This window comes from Cotesia glomerata, linkage group LG2 (assembly GCF_020080835.1).
Source record: "Cotesia glomerata isolate CgM1 linkage group LG2, MPM_Cglom_v2.3, whole genome shotgun sequence".
NCBI lineage: Eukaryota > Metazoa > Arthropoda > Insecta > Hymenoptera > Braconidae > Cotesia > Cotesia glomerata.
In genome coordinates, this window is record NC_058159.1 from 27,408,310 (window position 1) to 27,429,880 (window position 21,571).

At 28.2% G+C, this 21,571-nt stretch overlaps 1 protein-coding gene across 4 annotated transcripts in view; it reads left to right on the forward strand.

Moving 5' to 3' along the window:
• Nucleotides 1-21,571, forward strand: part of LOC123258739 (titin homolog) — a 95,848-nt gene that overhangs the window by 19,237 nt on the left and 55,040 nt on the right. Inside the window, exon 2 of one of the 4 annotated variants that reach the window (XM_044718928.1) lies at nt 4,179-4,453. The exons of the other annotated variants lie outside the window; for them this stretch is intronic. The gene's annotated coding sequence lies outside the window, so the exon portion shown is untranslated. The remainder of the gene's footprint in view (nt 1-4,178; nt 4,454-21,571) is intronic. 4 annotated transcript variants of the gene reach the window in all.

Genomic DNA, 21,571 nt, shown 5'->3' on the forward strand with positions numbered 1-21,571 from the left:
AAACCTCAATTAAAATTAATGGCTCCAAAGTTATAGTTATCGCCTTTAAAATTGAAGTAATTTAAAATCGAGCTGAAAAAACTTAACTTATCTGAAAAAACACTATAAATCTTATCAAATTATATCCCCATTCACCGGATATCAACTGGTTTAATCTAAAATTGAAGCCTAAAAAAATTTTAAGACTCAATTCGAATTTTATTTCCTGCCTTTATTATTCAAGGAGTAATTAGTCAAGTGTAAAAATGTCATAAGAAAATTTAATAAGCCATAAAATTGATTTTATTTTTCTACTTACACATACTACATACATCCTTATTATTTTACCCATAACAGAAAATCACTTTCTTCAATCTGATACTTTCAGATCTAAACTCATAGTTTGAAAGTTTAAATTAAAAATAACAAAATAAATATAAAATATAATTGATGGGTAGCGAAGCGAAATGCCGGTATCGAATGATTAATATAAAAGTAAAGTGTAGTACAAATATACAATATATAATATGTATAAATCGGGTATTGATTATTGAATATGATAATTGATACACATGATACAAAAGGTGTGTTGATGAAAACTTTCTTGCATACCCAGTTCCCACGATACCTCACTAAGGATGAACGTCGTAATAACAACCTGGTGTTTATTCAGATGCTCGCATGTGCGAGTAGGCTGCAAGAGGACGAAGTAGATATATGCTACACACATTGAATAGTACACAGTACACAGTACACAGTAGTAACAGAGTAGTTATACATAGAGTATGTAATAGTATTATATATAGCAGAGAAGAAAGCAACCGTGCAAAGCAAAAGGCATCTGCAGTTCAGAGAGCCACTCCCTTAGATGAAGACGAGAGTGAGGTCGTTCCTTGCTCCTTGGCCCCTTTATTAAATAATAATTCTATTCCACCCGTTTCACTCTATCCACTCTACTTATTATTAACCACGTACTCTGCTTGGTGCTTCCGAGTTCTCCATTCTCGGCTTTGATGTCAGCTATCACAGTGACTCTTTATTTTTACTTTTGTTCTTTCTTCAAATGAAAATTTTTAATTAACTTTATTCTATTTAAAGGAAAAAATCTTGGACTAAGAATATAATTTTCAATAGGTTGATCATTTAAAATTAATCAAAAACAAATTATTCTTGGTTGAAGTAAATTTAACTTGACTTGAAAATTTTTAGTAAATTTTATAATCATGTCCAGAAAATGTAAATAACTTAACACTTGGTCACAGGAATTCAGGACAATAATTTCAAAATACGTATTTATTCTAGTTGAACTTTTCATCCTTTTATTAGGACTTCTTCAGCAAGTACAAATAAACATAGAAATTATAACCTTTATATACAAAAATACACAGTAAAAAATTTTGTGTCAAAAAAATTAGTGTTAAAAATTTTTGTATTAAATATTTAACACTTTTATGTATAAATTTAACATTTATTCTGTTAAATCAACACAAAAAAGTGTTAAATATTTAACATAAAAATTTTTAACACAAAATTTTTTGACGCAATGACGCAAAATTATTACAAATATACTTTAATCATACTAGTTCACAGTTTAGAATATATTATTGAAAAATTTAAAATTTTTAGTAAAGTTTTATAGAAATTTAACTATTGAATTTTTCTCATGATAAATTTTTTAAAAATTAGTTTAAAAATAATAGAAATTAAAAATTTTCAAAAATTATCTTCGCATCTATGACTTTTATTTGATTTGATTGAATTTATTAAAATAATTTTCTTGGTTCGAGATTTTTGCTCTTGAATCAAATTAATTTTTTTATCAATGAAGCAGTTTGAACATAAATTAATTGGAAAAATTAGTTTAAAATTATATTTTTATGAAATAAAATCCCAAGTATTTATTGTTACAGTTTTGAATTGAAGTTCTTACAAAATTTGTAAAAATTTAATTTTTAAACAGTGATTGTTATTTTTTTTTTCGTGTAGGAAGATAACACAGTAGCTTGTAGTTTGTACGAAATATCTCGATAAAACAGAGCGAATCCCGGTTAAGTAATACCCAGATAGCAGGAATATAATATGAAGTATGTACCAGCAAGTGGAATACTGCCAGATACAGATACAGATGAGAGTACACCTCTGGTTGTTGACGTCCTGACTATATTTAACAGGAGAAATGACCGATAGAATATGCAATCGATCGGTGCCAAGTGCCACTTTTAAGCTGGTTGTCTCAAACCTAATTGTAATCCAATTATATTCATCTGCTGTAAAGTCTTCAGTTACACTGATTAAAAATTAACTTGGCTTAATTCAACACAAATAATCCAACCAGAACATTTTAATTAATATAAAAAGAAAATTATATTTTTCGCTTTATTAATTATACCTAATGTCGTTCTGTAACGAAATTTTGTGAATAAAAATGAGCAGTTGATAATGAATACATTTTGAAAAAGGAAACAGGCAATAGTACCCACTAGTAAGCTCAGAAATTAAATCAGTCTTGTGTCATCTTACCGAACAATGGCAATGCAAAATACAACGTTACTCTTTACCTTTAATTACATTTATTGAATGTTGTTTGACGGAGTAACGTGAGTTAGGACTCGGGATCTTGTGGCCTAGAAAAACAGTTATGCTCAATTGTGTTCAGTTGTTACTTTACTGAAAGACAGTTTATTGTTAAGCTATAATTTATCGGAGTAGAGCAGTACCGCTTTTATTTTATTTTATTATTATTAGTATCGAGTCAGCTTCATCTCAATGGAATTCTATTATAAATATTCGTGTATCTGTTGTCAGATTAATTCGCAACACATGTATTTCTATTTGTATTTATATTTATATTTAGTCTTATTATAATTTAAACTTATGTGTAAATATATATGTAACACCTGAGGTGAAAGGTGTGTATGGCATAATAATTCTGATGACGCGACAGCCTTTGGAATTTGCAATACCACAGCAGTTTAGTTTTCAGAAATGCCACATACCTTTCCACTTTGGATTTTATTCATTTTATTCCACAAGGACGTACGAACAGTTCAACCATAAATATATCATTTTATTTATTTATCACCATGTAATAATAATTACAATAACAAGAACTGTAATAGTATAATTACTATAAAAAAAATTTAGTAAAAAAAATCTATATCCAGAAATTAAAAATTTTCAAATGTGAATTTTTAAAAATATTTTTTTTATCATTATTGATTTGTTATAAAAATACAAAAAATTGTCACATATTTGCTAACTCAGCATTATTATTATTATTATTATTATTATTATTATTATTATTATTATCATTATCATTATTGAAAGAAAAAAAACAAATAACAATAATTTAGTTGCTTTAATTAATTGCTGCAGTTGCATTTAAACATTATTACAGCCAAATTAACAATAATAATAATAATAATAATAATAATTTTAACATTTTATTTTTTCTAAAGACTGGATAGCTAATAAACTGAAAATTTAATGAATTATACGTCAGAAAATATCTATAAAATAATAATAATAATAATAATAATAATAATAATAATAATAATAATAATCAATGTTTTTAAATTATTATTATTATTATTATTATTATTATTATTATTATTATTATTATTATTATTATTATTATTATATTAAAAAATTTTAAGTCGAAAGTAATAGTGATAATAATAAAAATAAAAATAATAATAAATATTAACTGAATTAAATAATAAAAAAATAGTTGATAGTCCCCTTCGCTCCATGTTGGTGAGTAGATTGGTACATCGTAGGCGTTGGAGATAAGAGAATGTCTTAGGAGTACAATCGTGAGCTATTCTTATAATATAAATACATATACATTATATTACGTAGTATAAGGTATAAGGTATAGTCATTTAAAAGCCTCAATACTTACAATACTTACAAGACGAAAAATAATTTAATGGTCCTTAAAGTACCTGCATTAAAAGACTCCAGATTGTTGTTATTTTACGGATAAACATATTTATTTCACGACTTTCAATGAGCTTAAATGGTAATAAATTTACCGGATTTTTTCGCAATTTACTTTACTGCCAGTGAATACATATATTTATAAATATACTTTTAGTTTATAAATGAATACTTGTGTAATAATTATATTTCATTTAAAGTTTTGAAGGATTAAAGTCAAACAAATAATAATGAACTTTGTTTTCTTTTGATTTCAGGTGAGTACTTTGAGTAAAAAGAGTAGAGTAGAGCAGGGGAGAGTGGTCTGATCGCGGTTTCGAGGATTCTCCTCATCCTCATCCATGTCCATGGCATGTCGGTAATGTTGTAAAATAAGGAAACCTGGCCCCGTTCCGCTGGCTTCGACACGCGATATCTCGGTTCCTTTCAAGTCGTCAATACAAGTTATATTAACACTAACACCGGATAATATGAGGAAAGGACACCTGGCACTACCACTACACGCGGAATAAACTAACGGAGAGCCGCTAAGGTAATTAATGAACACTTGTTTCCTCGGTTACGCCCTTAAGATTTTCGAAGTCCTAACCGTAACTATTAAATCTGTGTTTTTTTTTTTTTTTTTTTTTTTTTTTTTTTTTTTTTTTAAATAAAATAAATCGTTATCGATCCAGAAAAACTGAAAGATTTTCTAATGTTACAAAATAGTTTTTTTATAGAAAAAAATCTAGTCTATTAATTAATTAATAAAAAATTAAACGAAATAAGTTGAGGTAATAGCGGTTGTTTTAATTCTATATATTACTCATCGATTTTATTCTAAAAATAATTTCATTTTTTTTTTTTTTTTATTTGAAACATCTGTACTTATATAATTGAAGTTATGAGGAGTGGCATAATTTTTTATAATGAAATATTTGTAGCGAATTTATTTATTTTAGATAAATTGAGTACACATTTTTTTTATTTTTAATTGTCAGTAAGTTTGAAATTTTTAGTGAAATATTTAAAATGTATAACTCGAAATTTATTTAATTTTTTATTAACATTTAATTTTTTGGAGTATATATTAGATATGGAAAAATAATAAAAAATTATTTTTGTAGAAAATTTAATTTCCCACAAAAATGATTTATAATTTTTTTTATTATTAATATTTTACTCATAAATAAATTTTTTAACTCATCAAACAAAAAATCGGTTAAAATTTATGAAAAAATTTTTTTTTAATTTTAATATTTTCAATTGAAAACTAAAAAATAAAAAAAAATTTTTCTATTGGTAATAATAAAGTGTAACACCTCTGTATCTATAAATACAGAGCTACAGAACAACTGTGCTTCTAAGTGCATAAATATCGCATCGTACCGGCGCTAAAAATACAAATTTACCGGCAGTTTGGTGTATTAATAACTCACACACACACGAAGTGTATAACCCGGACACCAATTACCGATGGCAGTCCTCGGTCGCGGGCGTTAATTGAGACGGAATCTTAAGCGCTTTTAATAATGATAATCATAATAAATAAAAATAATAATGATGATAAAAAACATAAGCTGTATCACGGTGAGTCGGCGCTCTCAAGTCGAAGCTAATTATATACACTAACGAATGGAAATCAGAGTCCCGATGCGTCGTGTAGCGGATAGCCTCATTTTCAATGGTATTCTCCAAAGCATCGGTTGAATTTCTCGAGCTGTCCTGTACCTCGGATAATCTCCGTAGATCTGCTCGGGAGATCTCTAGAGAATCAAAAGTCATAAAAATATAAATAAAACTACTTTTACTAGGCGCATTAACTGGGGATCTTCTTGATAGTTGGTATTTAATAAAAATTACCTGCTGGTTCAAGAAAAATGGTATTCTTGCTTTAAAATAATTTATTAGAATTAATTCAAAAAATTTTTTGTTTGAGTTAAAAAATTAAATTTTGAATTAGCAGAAAATTTTTCATAGGAATTTTATTTGGTTGTTTCTAAACAAAATTCATTATTAAAATTTTTTGTTGGTTGAAAAATTTTATTTATTTGTAAAGAAACGCCCTTGGCAATTTTTATTTACTTTTTAGTAAATAAAAATTTAAGTCAAAAAATTTTTAATAAAAAAATTTAATATTGAATAGAACGAATAGATTAAAAAAAAAAAAAAATTTTTTGAATCAAAGGACGAAAAAATGTTTCAATTTTTTTGTTCAATAATTCATTTTTTTTTTTTTTTTTTCAGTAGGGGAAGGACGGGCAAAAAGGATATGTTAATTTAAAAATGAAATAACAAATATATATTATAATCATATCTATTCTCAACTTTGGCTATTAATTTTTTGGGTAATTGAAGTTTATAATTAAAGTAAAATAAAAATAAAAACAAAGAAATTCTTCTTCGAAATTAAAAAAAAAAAAAAAAGTCAACATTATCCGTTTTGCCCTACCAGGGCCGACAAAATGAATACTCAGGTCGCGCAAAACAAATACTGATTGGAAAATACATGTTAATCAAAACAATCGTCGCAAAAATATGAACAGCGTCCCGAATAAGAAGAAAAAAATAAAATCTGCATCGTCCTTAACAACATTAAAATAATTACTGTATACTTACGATTTAAAATTTTAATTTTTTTCCTAAATTTCAATATTTATTTTTAAGAAATCTCACAAGTGTGCAAAACCAATGCTTTATCGGTTAATAATAATAATTTATGTCTATAATTCTAAATAAATAAATTTCTATTAGAACCAAAAATTTAAAGTTCTTAAAAAATACCAAAATTACTTTCAATTTTTAATAATTTTTGAAAGTAGAAGAATTTTGAAGAATTTTATTGTTTCTAAGGGAGATAATATTCTGAGTGTACGAATATTCAACCTTCTTCTGAGTTCTGAATTCTGTAACTGCCAGGTTCCCGAATTCTTGAGCATCTCGAGATACTCGTAAATAGTACGATGTTTTGCTTGGATAAAAAATGGAAAAAAAAAAAATCTAAAAGAAGGAAAAGAAAAAGAAGAGGCTGGTTCTATGGAAGATGGAAGGTAGAAGGTATTCAAGCTTCCCTGATCTTCCCCCGAGGATCCGGCGAGCCGGACCGGTCTCTTCAGCCCCCCGAATGGTCGGATAGTAAAGCAGAAGAATATACAGTTGAGTCTGGTGTGCTGCTATACGTGAAATCACCTGCCTCTTGCTTAGGTAAAGTAAATTCTTATATATAATGCACAAATCTGTCGGCGGATTTGTGTGAATGTGTACTATGTAATACAAATGTATTGAAGAGAGAAGAGAGCAGAGTATGTAAGACGCTCTCTCGGACCCTAACAAGCCGTGGGAATAAAGAGCGGTGGGATAACGATCAACTGCAATGAGAGGCTGAGGCATTAGTAAGGGTGCAGCAACAGCAAACAGCAACAACCGATTCCTGGTTGGTGGCTTAGCTTCCAATTTACATTCGCAGACGCCCCTTACGTAATTTACCGCGTACGCGCAATTATCACGTTCTATTCTACAGACTCAACTCCAATGTTGAGACGTTCACTCTTATCTTGTCTGCTGAAAGTTTAGTTCAGCGTTTAAATGACGGAAAAATTCTTAAGGAATGGATTGACAGGTAGAGGTACAGGTACAGGTACAGCACAGACTCACTCTCCCAATCACTAACACGATCGTTGATCGCCCATTATAATCATCAAACATCATGCATCTTATTTCTCAAAAGTGTTTTTTACGTTACGGCTGGTATAGATCGTTTTTATTTTGCACGCCTCATAAGCGAAGCGTTGAGGTAGTGCTCTACTCTTGAAATGTCAAAAAAATCAGTTTTTTCGAAAGTGAAATTGATTTTTTTTTACTTACATCGCACTTACAGGATAATATGAGTGAACTTATACACTGATAGAAGGATTTTTTTATATTTAATAAGCTTTATTAACAGTTAATAAATTATTTATTAAATATTAATAAATAATTGTTAACAGTTAACAAATATTTATTAACAGTTAATAAGTAATTATTAAGTACAGTTTATTAACTGTTAATAAATATTTATTGAATGTTAGAAATTATTTATGAAAATTTAATAAATTAAATAATTGTCTTCAAATAAATTAAATTATTAATACTTAAGAAATCCTTCTATCAGTGTATCAAGTTAAATAATCTGTCAGGCACACGGAAAAAAGAAAACTCGAAAAATTACAGTATATAATGCAATGTGGTGCTTCGTGATAAAAACTGGAAAAATTACAGTTTCAGATTGTAATTTTTACAGATTTTATAAGAATTAAATTGAAGAATGTAATATTTACATTGAAAGCTCTGAATATTAAATTAAAAAATTGAATTTAGAAAAATGTTATCTCAAACTGTAATTTTTCTAGTTTTGATTACGACGAGACCGATTTTACATTTTATACTGTAATTTTTCGAGTTTATTTTTTTTCCGTGCACATAAAATATATTTCAATAACAATTATTTTATTTAACATAGTAAATAATCTTTCCGGGATGTCCGTGGGTCTATGTTTATGCACTGATAAAAAAATTAAGTTGACTCAAGAGCCAAAATTTTGAACCAAGAATACCATTTTTAAGAAAATGATTTTCTTGAGTTAAGAAAATAAATCCTTGAGACAAGAAAAATTTACTTGAATCAAGAATAATTTTTTGAATCAAGAATTTACTCTCTTGACTCAAGAAAATCATTTTCTTCAAAATGGTATTCTTGGTTCAAGATTTTGGCTTTTGAGTCAAGTTAATTTTTTTATCAGTGTGAAATTATATATTTAGCAGGGAAGTTGGTCAAAAAAATTATCGTTTTGGAATAATTTTTTTTTTATCATCTAAAGTAATAACTGTGTACTTCCTCAATTAATATGAGTGTTCAATTCAATGTCGATTAATTATTATTTATACAAAACTAAGATACGACTTTGTATTTGTATATCTATACATACATTTTATCAAAGTATTTTTTTTTTGTCACGTTATAATTATGGCGCTACTGCTAAACCATAGCCGAATTTTATGTTTTTTACTATTTTGTTTTTTTTATTTTATTTTAATCAAATTTATTGTGGACAGTAAGATTATGAGGCGTGCACTTTTGGATTTTCCAAATTTTTTATATTTTTGACCATTTGACATTTTATCAGAATACTGTGTGAAATATTTGCACAGCTTGGCTAGTAATAAATATAATATAAATTGATAAATAATATATGTAATAGAATTGATGTGTAATGGATTACTGTAATCAGTGTAGTGATCTCTGATGTTTGATGTATTTATTATCTGACGTATGGCAGCTCAAATCTCACTCGTCCAGTGTATGGTTGTATAGTGCAGGTTACAGCAGAATCCAGGATTAAATATTGTTATTATTATTATTTATGTTATATTGGGCTGGTTGTGAAAGCAGATTTCGTGGTGACGCAACAAAGTGCTCAGACGGAATCGGAACATAACGCTGCAGGTTGTACTGGCTTGTAGTATAGAGGTAGAGGGTAAGGTTGAATAGGAGTAAAGAGTAAGGAGTAAGGAGTACTACAGTACTGAGTAATGAAAGAGTACCCGGTAGAAGTGAGGAGGACTGAGTTGAGTGTTCACGACCATACCCATCACAACCAGCCGTCTCTCCGTCTCCTCTCGACTCTCATTTCAACACGATAAAACTTTCACCGGCTTCAACACCGTGTACTTGTTGTCTCTACTACCTGTGTGCATTTATTTATGCTAACGCGACCACCACTTATTATTGCATTCATCAACAACTCTGATCTATTTTTTTTATTGTTTAATTATTTTTTAATGTTATTACTTTCGAGAAATTTTATGGTGGTAACTTTTATTATTATTATTATTATTATTATTATTATTATTATTATTATTATTATTATTATTATTAATATTATTATTATATTTTTAAAGTGAATAAAAGAAATTTTCTTCTGACTTCTGATTTTCTAAAAAAAAAAATTATTAATTTTTTTATAGCGATAGTTGAAAAAAAATCAAAACACAATTTTCATTTAAAGTAATTTCTTTAATTTGATTTACTATGCAGTTATAATAATAATTATTACTAGCAACCTTGCAGTCACTATGTGACTGCCGTGATTTGTGAACTATAAATAAATAAAATTTTGGTTTATTAAATGATGAATTTTGTTAAAGTGCACTGTACTTTCTTAACTATTAATGCTTTTAAAGATATAAGCTCATCCCGATGTTATACTCATCAAGAGCTTTCATTTGAGTACCCACATGCATTTTGATATATTTTTCATATATACATAGACATATATGTAATATATATAAAATATATAAAAAATTGATGTGGTTACTCAAATGAAAGGTCTTGATGAGTTGAGTGTAACATTGAGATGGGCTTATATCGTTAAAAATATCAATAGTTCTCAAGATACAAAGTCGTTTCTTAATTATGTTAAATTGCACTGTATTTTCTTAACTATTGGCATTTTTAAAGATATAAGCTCATCCTGGTCTTACACTCATCAAGAGCTTTCATTTGAGTACCCACATCCATTTTGATATATTTTTCATATATACATATATATATATATATATAATATATATAAATATATGAAAAATTGATGTGGGTACTCAAATAAAAGGTCTTGATGAGTGTAACATCGGGATGAGCTTATATCTTTGAAAATGTCAATAGTTCACGAGATAAAAGGTCATTTGTTAAGTATGTATCTAGAGATAGAGCATTTTTGAATGCAGTCTAAATACTTATCATTATAAATTGACTATTGGTGAGAATGATATGAAACCTTGAAAAGGCACAAATTCAAGTCAAGACCTTTGCAATGACATTAAATTTTACTAAAAAAACCGATTTTATCATATAAATATACTGGCCACAAAATTTTGCTTATTCTCTTAATAATATAGATTATAAATCATTTTTATTATCATATTAAGCATTGTTCCGTTAAACATGAACTATATGCTTGAACTTTCATATCAATCAAAAATAATTAAGACAATAAAGATATTAAAAGTCTTATTACTTGACCTGAGACCTTGATTTATATATCATAATCAACTTCTTCATTATTGAATATATTATTTAATTTGATTAAAAATAATCTTTTAAATGAAAACAAGGAAGAAATTTCGTCTTTTGTCTTGATCATTTATTTAAAATTGCCAGTTCAGCATTTATTTATTTGTGAGTCAAATAATAATAATAAATGAGTAATGTTAAACAAATTAATCGCCGTCCTTACAAGCGAAAAGGCCACTTGAAAAATTAATAAATTACAAAAGCAAGCTTATGCTCAGTACCGTATTTAAATTAAAAATTGCGCAAGTTAAGTAATAATTTTATTAACGTTAAATGTTATTTACGGTTTTATTAAGTAATAATTATTAACCGATAACCACAATCCTTTCCACGTAAGAGCCTGCTCCGTATTAGTGTAAATATGTGTGCCGCTCTGGGACAAAAAATACTAAATTACAGATTATGAGTTGTAAAAAGCAGCGAAATACCTTTACTTACTGTACCTCTACTCGGGTATTTATGATTGAGAAGTAAGAACTGAGAAGCAGGAACAGGAGCTGGAGCAGAAGCAGCAAAGACAGTCTCAAAACGTCAACGAGTCACGGTGATTGTTGTGCTGCCCGTAATAACTCTAACGGTCTCAGCTGAGTACTATTACTATTACTATTACCATTATATATACTACATAGTACACCAGTACTGAGTTAGCTTCCAGGAAAAGCTCTTTGAAGAAGCCACTTCTCTTCTTTCCTCAAGGAAGAAACTATCTCGCGACTTATATTTAATGTAACGTTCAATCGTCGCGTTTGCGTTTATCATCTTTATTGCCCGCAATAATAATAATAACTAATAATAATGATGATAACAACAATAATAATAAAAATAATAATAAGCAGCTTGACTGAGATTATTATAATAAATAAAAGAAATTTTTTTTTAACTTTTCAAGTATTTTATTTTTTAGAATTTTTAAAGTTTTATTTTTGAAATCAAATTAAAAAACAACAATTTTATAAAACATTAGAAGTATTGAACTGTTCGAAATTTTTTTTTAAATTCTGAATAACAATAGTAATAATAATCTATATTATTAAGAGAATAAGAAAAATTTTGTGGCCAGTGTATTTATATGATAAAATGGGTTTTTACGGTTAAATTTGGTATCATTACAAAGGTCTTGTGCCTTTGAAGTTGTGCCTTGGAGTTGTGCCTTTTGAAGGTTTCATATCATTCTCATTAATAGTCAATTTATGATGATAAGTATTTTAGCTGCATTCGAAATGCTCTATCTCTAGATACATAATTAAGAAATGACCCTGTATCTTGTGAACTATTGACATTTTTAAAGATATAGGCTCATCCCGATGTTACACTCATCAAGACCTTTCATTTGAGTACCCACATCAATTTTTCATATATTTATATATATATTATATATATGCATATATGAAAATATATCAAAAATGCATGTGAGTACTCAAATGAAAGCTCTTGATGAGTGTAACATCGGGATGAGCTTATATCTTTAAAAACATCAGAAGTTAAAAAAATACAGTGCAATTTAACATAATCAAAAAAAACGATCTTGTATCTTGTGAAATATTGACATTCTTAAAGATATAAGCTCATCCTGATGTTACACTTATCGAGACCTTTTATTTGAGTACCCACATTAATTTTTCATATATTTTATATATTTATATATATGAAAAATATATCAAAATGCATGTGGGTGCTCAAATGAAAGCTTTTGATGAGTGTAACTTCGGGATGAGCTTATATCTTTAAAAATGTCAATAGTTAAGAAAATACAGTGCATTTAACATAATTAAGAACCGACCTTGTATCTTATGAAATATTGACATTTTTAAAGATATAAGCTCATCCTGATGTTACAGTCATAGAGACCTTTCATTTGAGTACCGACATCAATTTTTCATATATTTATATATATTATATATATGTATATATCAAAAATATATCAAAATATATGTGGGTACTCAAATGAAAGCTCTTGATAAGTGTAACATCAAGATGAGCTTATATCTTTATAAACGTCTATAGTTAAGAAAGTACAGTACAATTTAACAAAAGTCATTATTCAATAAAGCAAAATTTTATTTATTTATACTTCACAAGTCACGGCAGTCACATAGTGACTGCAAGGTTGCTAGTAATAATAATAATAGTACCGTAGTTTGAAATTTTAGTTCATTGGGTATAAAACGGGACTTCGAATCGCACATTATTTTCTTCTTCTTCTTCTTCTTCATCTTCATCTTCATCGTCTTGAAGATGAACTACTTAGTATTCGGTATAATGATCTGATTATCTTCATTACACAGATTGAACTCAGACAGATACAGATATAAAATATATATATCAACTTGATATCACAAATACCAATTGAATCCGTCTGCAGATCATAAGTAAGCGAATCGCCGATAAATAAAAATAAAAAAAAATGGTTAATCGCCTGGGGTGACGTTAAATCTTCAATCGCCGATATGTGTCATTATCATTTTAGTCTCCAGGGGATCATTATGCCCGGGTTCGTTAAGACTTTAGCGGGTGAGTTAAAACTTAACTTCAATGCCGTAATCTTGTCTTCGGGATATTTACTACTACTTTACTTTATTATACAGTAAATATTATTTTTCCTATAAAGGGAATAACGACAGACATCAGACGTGTTTGTTACGTCAAGTAAGTAGTTTCGTTCTCTGTCAATGTGTGTTACTTTATACTATATTGTATTACTGTATTTACTGCACCGAGGTGAGTCAATTCCGACTCGCTCAAGACCACGACAGAGTAAGACAATTCCCGCGTAAACCATTCCATTGCGACATTGTTATTTTTTGTGACCTCGACACCAAAATTTTTTAAGTTAGTTTACTTACTGACCGGTACTAATTATCAATTATTTTAGAGTTATTATTGCGAATTTTTTGATAATTCATTTTTGAGAATTTTTTAATTGTTCAAAATTGTTTCTTGCATTTTTCTGTGATGACTTAAATTGATAAAGTTTTTAGTCTTTCTAAAAAATTTCTCAAAAATAATTTGACATTGCAATTAGCAGGCATTTGACCATTTAAAAAATAAATTACTATCAAAAAATATTTTCAAAAATTTTTATTAAATTAATAATGAAAAAAATTAACTTTATTTCCGAGAAAAAAAATTTTATTTGATGATTCCAAATTTTTCTTCTTCTATAATTTTGTGTCTAAAAAATTCCCAATGATGTTAGATCGATATTCAGATAATTTTTCTAATCAAAATAAATTTTTCATACTCCATATGACAGCCATAAAATAAAAATTCATCTTCAAATTTCCATTTTTATAAAAAATTTCACTTCAGCTTTATTAAAATTTTTCAATTATTCCAATCTATCTTACAAAAGATCAAAACAAATAACTTCCAACTTTTCGCTACTGTTTACAGTTATTTATTCCTTTAATTACAATTACAATTACAATAATTTATGCAATACTTTATCATAGCAAAATAATCTTGTTCTGTCGATCTCATTACCGATACATATTTATATTACTTTTATCTACTGAGATTGAGATACTGTGTATTCGTAATATTACATAAATCTACAATAAAAAATAGTTTATGGATATTATACATACATACATATGTTAAGATTATATAAATAAAAATATAAATATAAAAAATAGTGAGTAAAAAGGAATAGAACGCATGCATGCGGAATAAATTTTGCAATCATACAAATACCGTTTGAGAATCCTCGAAGGTCGACGCGAGCTAATACATAGTAATAGTACGCAGTACATATACATATATTAAACAGTAAGCCGCAAGCCGTTGTGTCACACTTGTAAACAATATAACTATATACGGATTCATTACAATCGTCCTCGTCATCGACATCTTTGTTTTGATTAGAAACAATTATTTGTAGCCGTGCGTCTGAGTCTTTACTTGTATTGGTCTTAATGTTTTTAGCGTCGTTAATATCCAGTAACTAATGACCGAAGGAAAATAACTCTTGTAAAATTAAATGTCGAGTACATAGTAGTTATCTTGCTGCTCAAAGCTCCATACTTTCTTTATTTTTATTTACCATTTACTTGGTTGTTTGACTCTATCTTTTTACTCTCCTACGTATTTTACCTTAGTATGCCTTTATTTAATAAATTAACGACGGTAAATCTTAAAATACGGTAATTTATCTGTTAAGTGCCACTAAAAGTACGCTCGGACAATTTTAAATTATTTATTTAGTAATACTGAGGGAATATTAAAGAGAGTATTTGAATAAATTTATCGGGAAATTTCACTTTTAATCAAAACTTTTTTTTTTATCAGTAAATAGAAATTTTGTCGACGAAGAGTAAATGATAAATAAATAAATAAAGAAGAATATTTAATCAAGTTCGGGGAAATAAGTTTTGAAATACGCCAATTTATTTTTTAATGAACGAAACAAGTCAATTTACTTCAGTGGAATTTTTTTTTTAATAAAAGAATTATTTAAAATTTTACTGAGAAAATAAGTAGAATTAAATACGACAATGTTTTGATGAATAAAAATTAAATGAATAGCAATTTTGAGGAAATAAATGAATTTATTGTCTAAAAAATCAATTGTAATAAGAGGATAAAATTTTTAAATAAGACGGATGTATTTTTATTGTAAAAAATTGTAAAGAATATATTAATTTTATTGTTTGTGAAAATATAAGAAAAGATTTTGTTTTGATAAAAATTTTTAATGGAAAAAAATATAAAATTAAATAGAACAAATAAATTTTGAAAAAAAAAATTTATTTAAAATTAATAAATTGTTAATTATAAATTTTAGAAAAAGAAAAATAAATCTATACAAAAAAAAAATAAAATTAATGGAAGAAATAAATTTTTGAAAAAATTTTTCGTTTAACTCAAGAAAATTTTTTTACTTAAAGAATCTTACAGTTTGATTCAAGAGAAAAACTCTTTAAAATCAAGTAAATTTTTTTTATTAATAAATTTAAAATTATTACATCGGCTATAACTTGGCGCTTAAATTACAACAAGTTTTATAAACAAAAAATGAATACAATAAATAAATTAAGCTTGTTATAGAAACACTTGTTTTCCTGGCAAATACTGACAGGGACATATTAAATGTTCCCATGACATCACATTTATTTATATTTATAAACATAATATCTATAGATATACCGTCTTGATTGAGAATCTAATATAAATGCAACAATTCGAACAATGTCACCCGATTATCGGTGTTCTTGTCTAAGGATCGACTGTTTTCCCACGATATCACAGTTCCTCAGTGGCGAGTACAGACGGGTGTTTCGCAATCAGAGTTTTATACAACACCAGCACGTTACATTACACAGCTAATACTAATACCTCCAGTAACAGTAATACTTATTTTTATAAAGATTATTTTATAAACAGAAGCACAGCACTGCTATATAGAGTATCGGCTGAGAAAGAGAGATAAAGAAATGGTTTTTGCGCAACGGGTGACTCCTTTCCGCGACTCCCGCAGTGATAGAGAACGTACAAGTGTCCTTCAAAACCGGCACTTGTGTATTGGCGCCAATACGGAAAGCCATAATTAACAAACTAACTTGGGTAGTTGGAACTAATAAAAGGTACAGTCGTATAAAAGGTCGATTTCTTTTATTTATCGGGCTTCTAATTATTTTTTATAGCTCCTAATTAATTGGAAAAAATAAAACAGTACTTCTATTTCTACTCGGTATTAGATAAATATCTTTTACACTATTACTGAGATTTATTTGGAGAGAATTATATTTAAGAATTGTTTATTAATGAACACGTTCAGATAAATATTTATTAACTGTTGACAAATCATTTATTAGAAAGCTTTTTTTTTTATGTTCAATTTTTATCAATTGAGTTTTAGATGAAAATTTATTTCAACATTTCCAATATAATTATTTCAAAATAAACTAACAGTTTTTAGATTATTTTTATTTGTTTTATAAAAAAAAAGCTTAAATTCTAAATTGATAAAAAAAAATTTAATTTAAAAGCAGAAGGAAGATTAATAAAAAAAATCAGATTGTTTATTTAAAATATTAAAAAAAAGAAAAAATATCAACCACAAATTAAAAATTTTTTTATAAAAATTCAATAATGATAAAAAAAAATTTTTTCAAAATTTGCACTTAAAGTATTTTTTCTGCATGTGAAACTTTTCATTAAATTTTTATCATGATCTTATTGTTATAAAAATCTAAAGTTATCAAAAAATCGTCTTCGTGTCTTTATTTATTTTAAATACTTCTGACATAAATTTTGTTCATGGAATCATTAAAGATACCTTTACATTTACATCACTTGTTATTTCCACAAATTCAATCCTCATCAAAGGTTATAAAAATAAAAAAATAAAAATGTCTGCATATAGCAGTAGTAATAAAGAACGCCAAATTTGAGCACACTTTCGTTACCACAAACCAGAGTCAAATCATCCATTTCCTTCCAATAAACAGTTCGTACCGACCGTTACATTCCTCTTGAAAAAAATTTGTCATAAAAAACCTTTCAACGAAAAAACCCGCAACTTCACTCTATCCAGTTAGCTCCACACAAATATTATTATTTTCTTAACTTACGCATATCAATATTGAGTAAAAGAATCGTGACCAGCAAGTTCAATATGCATTTTTCCTCGGTATTTTTAACCAATAACACAATTTACATGGAAATCTGCCAACAACATACCTCGGTCAGATGCTCTTAGCTTTGTGGATCTTTTCATCCTTAAAACGAAAAGGGCACAAAAAATAACACCAACAACAATAATAATAAAAAATAAAAAAATCTCGGAATGTATCCCTCAAATTTTCGTGATGCTCCGGGCGTCGTATTCAACCGCATAATTCCATTTATTTTTTTTCGAACGGCCTTCGGGTAGCCGAAGGTCGATCTCTCTGTCTCATTTCACGGTTCTTTCTTCTTTCTCTTGCCCCAAAGGATCTTAGGACAGGATCTTGGACCATATGGTGTGTGTGTTGAGGTGAGTTTTATTTAATCTCATACTCAAACTCATACCCGTACCCTACACATCACATCCCACTTAAACTTTTCTTTCACTCCTTTGATTCTATCCTCATACTGATCTTTTTTTCCTCTTTGCCTCTCATTCTTCTGCTTCTTCTTCTTCTTCTTCTTCTTCCTCAGCATGTTGGGTCCAGGCGGTACAGCATCTCGGGTCTTTTTCTGGCCAATGTTCCTCAGCACTTAACAGTTGAGTTGAGCTGAGTTGAGTATAAGCACTCTTCTTGATACTATATAATAGTATGCCCGAGTACGAGAGTGTAGTATTATACTCTCCTTATACCTCAACTCGCGCCATTCTACGACCTTTAACTCGCTGGACCTGAAGGTCGGGCCCCTCCCTCGACCTTTCTCTCATTCGTCGTGATCTCTTATCGCGGTGGTGATGAATAGACTCGTACAGTATGTATGTACACAATTGTAAATACCTATGGGGTTTTATACTCACTCTTATATAAAATTTTACGGTGGATGCGTTAAATGCCATTAGCTTTCAAAATTTTTTTTACTCTACCAGGATTTATTTCCGAGTGAAACTTGCTCAGACAAATAAATATTTGTTACAATTAAATTTTAATCAATCGGTGTTTTTATCTTGGGTAAATGTTTTTAAGACAAACAACGCCTTTGAAACATTTGTTTTTGTGGAATAATATTTATTGATTAATGTTTTATTTCGAAAAGTGTTATTGATAATAATAATTTAATTTTATGGATTATTGATAACATATTTTTCTTTATTTTGACTTTGATTGCGTTGGGAAGAAATATCAAATTATTTTTAAGAGTTTGAATCGAACAAAAAATTCTTGATTAATATAAAATAAATTTTATTAGGATTTTTTTGAAGATTTGTTTTTAATTAATTAAAAGAAAAAGTTCTTGACTTACAAAATTTTTTTTGTTTCAAATAAATTTTACTTAGTTCAAAAATTTTTGTACTTAGTTAATTTTTTTTTGTTGAATCAAAATTCTTGATTAATATAAAATAAATTTTATTAGGATTGATTGTCTTGACTTAATTAAAAGAAAAAGTTCTCGGCCTGAAAAATTTTTTTTAGTTCAAATAAATTTTACTAAGTTCAAGAATTTTTGTACTTAGTTGATTTTTTTTTTTTTATTATTGAGTCAAGTTTCAAATAAATCATTAAAAAATTTTCCTTTGTTTCTCATTAAAATTTCATTTTTCACTACTAGTGTAACTTTTGAATTAAAAAAATGATGTTAACACAAATCACTTATCAGCAGAATGTTGAAATCAATCACCGTGTTTATAAAAAGTGAATTAATTCTTACGCAATTAAATCATTTAAATATTTTATCCAGTTGTTAAATCAATGTTTACTTGGCCATACCTAACTTCCATCATTTCTTTATCTCAAAAAATTTCACTTTGATTAAAAAAGAATACTTTCTATTTAAAATCATTTCAAACAATTTACCACCTACAAAACTCTTAAAATGTGACTTAAATATTCTTATTTTTAGTAACCAAAAATTAATTTAAATTTATAATTTATTTATCCGGCTGAACAATCTAATCTGTGCCACAAAATATATATTTCTTAAACTAAAATCATTGAGGATCTACTTGACTGTGAATCAGACTCTGGATACCCAGCTACCGGCGGTTGTTTTTCATCGTCAAAATAAGAAGAGGTGAGTCGCGGCAGCCGGCTGAACTGGAACAGGACGTAATAACACGGCGAGGAAGAGCCCGCGTAAAAAACAAGACGAGCAAGATTTAAGAAGCTGAAAAATAAAATAAATAGAAGAGTGAAGCGAACTGGGGCTGGATCCTCGCGACGAATCCGTGATTCATCCACGACTGGTCCAGCCCGGGCTGGCTGGTGGCCTTGGAAGGTCGAGGCCGCCTCCGAGAATCTTCTCCCTCGGGGTCTTTTTCGATCACGAAATCCACGTGTAGTGACACAATGCCGACTCTTCGAATCTTATTCTATTGCATGCGATCAGAAAATTTTTTGATCAAATGCATTTATATTTATATTTTGATATTTATGGAAAATTTAAACGAAAGAACGTCGTGATGCAAATGCCGGAGCCCGAAGCACTAGAAAGAACCAGCATCTCTCTCACGTGTCTTAATATCTGGGTATCTCTTCTCCGGCTCACGATCCGATAGGAAAAATAGCGTTGGAATTCCTGGCGTTGTCGAGGACGCCGATAAATCATAAACTCGTACATGCAGAACTCGTATATACGCAGCAGTAACCAGCAAGATTTCTCCCTCGGTCTTTTTCTACTCACACACTTTAATGCATCTATCTATCCGTGGATTTATTTATTTATTTTATTATTTTTTGAATCCTCGTTTACTTCATTTTCCCTTGTTTATGCTTCTTAGGCATAAGCCGAGATGGAATTCTGTGATTTCTAAGATCACTTGGGTTGCTTGTGCTTGGCTTTTGCTATTGCTATTACTGTGTCGGCTACTTTTACTTGCATTGCCTCTATCTTTGCTGAATAGACGGAAGGGGGAAATAAAATAGTAATATTTACGATTATAAATACGTACACTGATGAAAAAATTTTGAACTAAGATCATTTTTAAGAGGTTGTCTTGAATCAAGCAAAAAAATTTATGATTTACTTTTTTATAAATACAAAAAAATTAATTGTTATGTTACTAGCAACCTTGCAGTCACTATGTGACTACCGTGACTTGTGAACTATAAATAAATGAAATTTTGCTTTATTAAATAATGACTTTTGTTAAATTGCACTGTATTTTCTTAAATATTGACGTTTTTAAAAATATAAGCTCAACCCGATGTTACACTCATTAAGACCTTTCATTTGAGTACCCACATCAATTTTTCATATATTTATATATATTATATATATATATGATATATATATAATGTATATAAATATATGAAAAATTGATGTGGGTACTTAAATGAAAGGTCTTGATGAGTGTAAAATCGGGATGAGCTTATGTCTTTAAAAATGTCAATATTTCACGAGATACAAGGTCGTTTTTTAATTATGTTAAATTGCACTGTACTTTTTTAACCATTGACATTTTTAAAGGTATAAGGTCATCTCGATGTTACACTCATCAAGAGCCCTATTTGAGTACCCACATGCATTTTGATATATTTTTTATATATACATAAATGTAATATATATAAATATATGAAAAATTGATTTGGGTACTCAAATGAAAGGTCTTGATGAGTGTAACATCGGGATGAGCTTATATCTTTAAAAATGTCAATAGTTCACAAGATACAAGGTTATTTCTTAATTATGTATCTAGAGATAGAACATTTTCGAATGCAACTTAAGTACTTATCATCGTTAATTGACTATCGGTGAAAATGATATGAAATTTTGAAAAGGCACAAATTCAAATCAGGACCTTTGCAATCACACTAAATTTCACTAAAAAAACCGATTTCATCATATGATTATCCTGGACACAAAATTTTTCTCATTCTCTTAACAATATAGATGATTATGTTCAGTATTTTCATCTATGTAAAAATTACTTGAACGAAGAAAATTGTAACGACACCGTAGTTG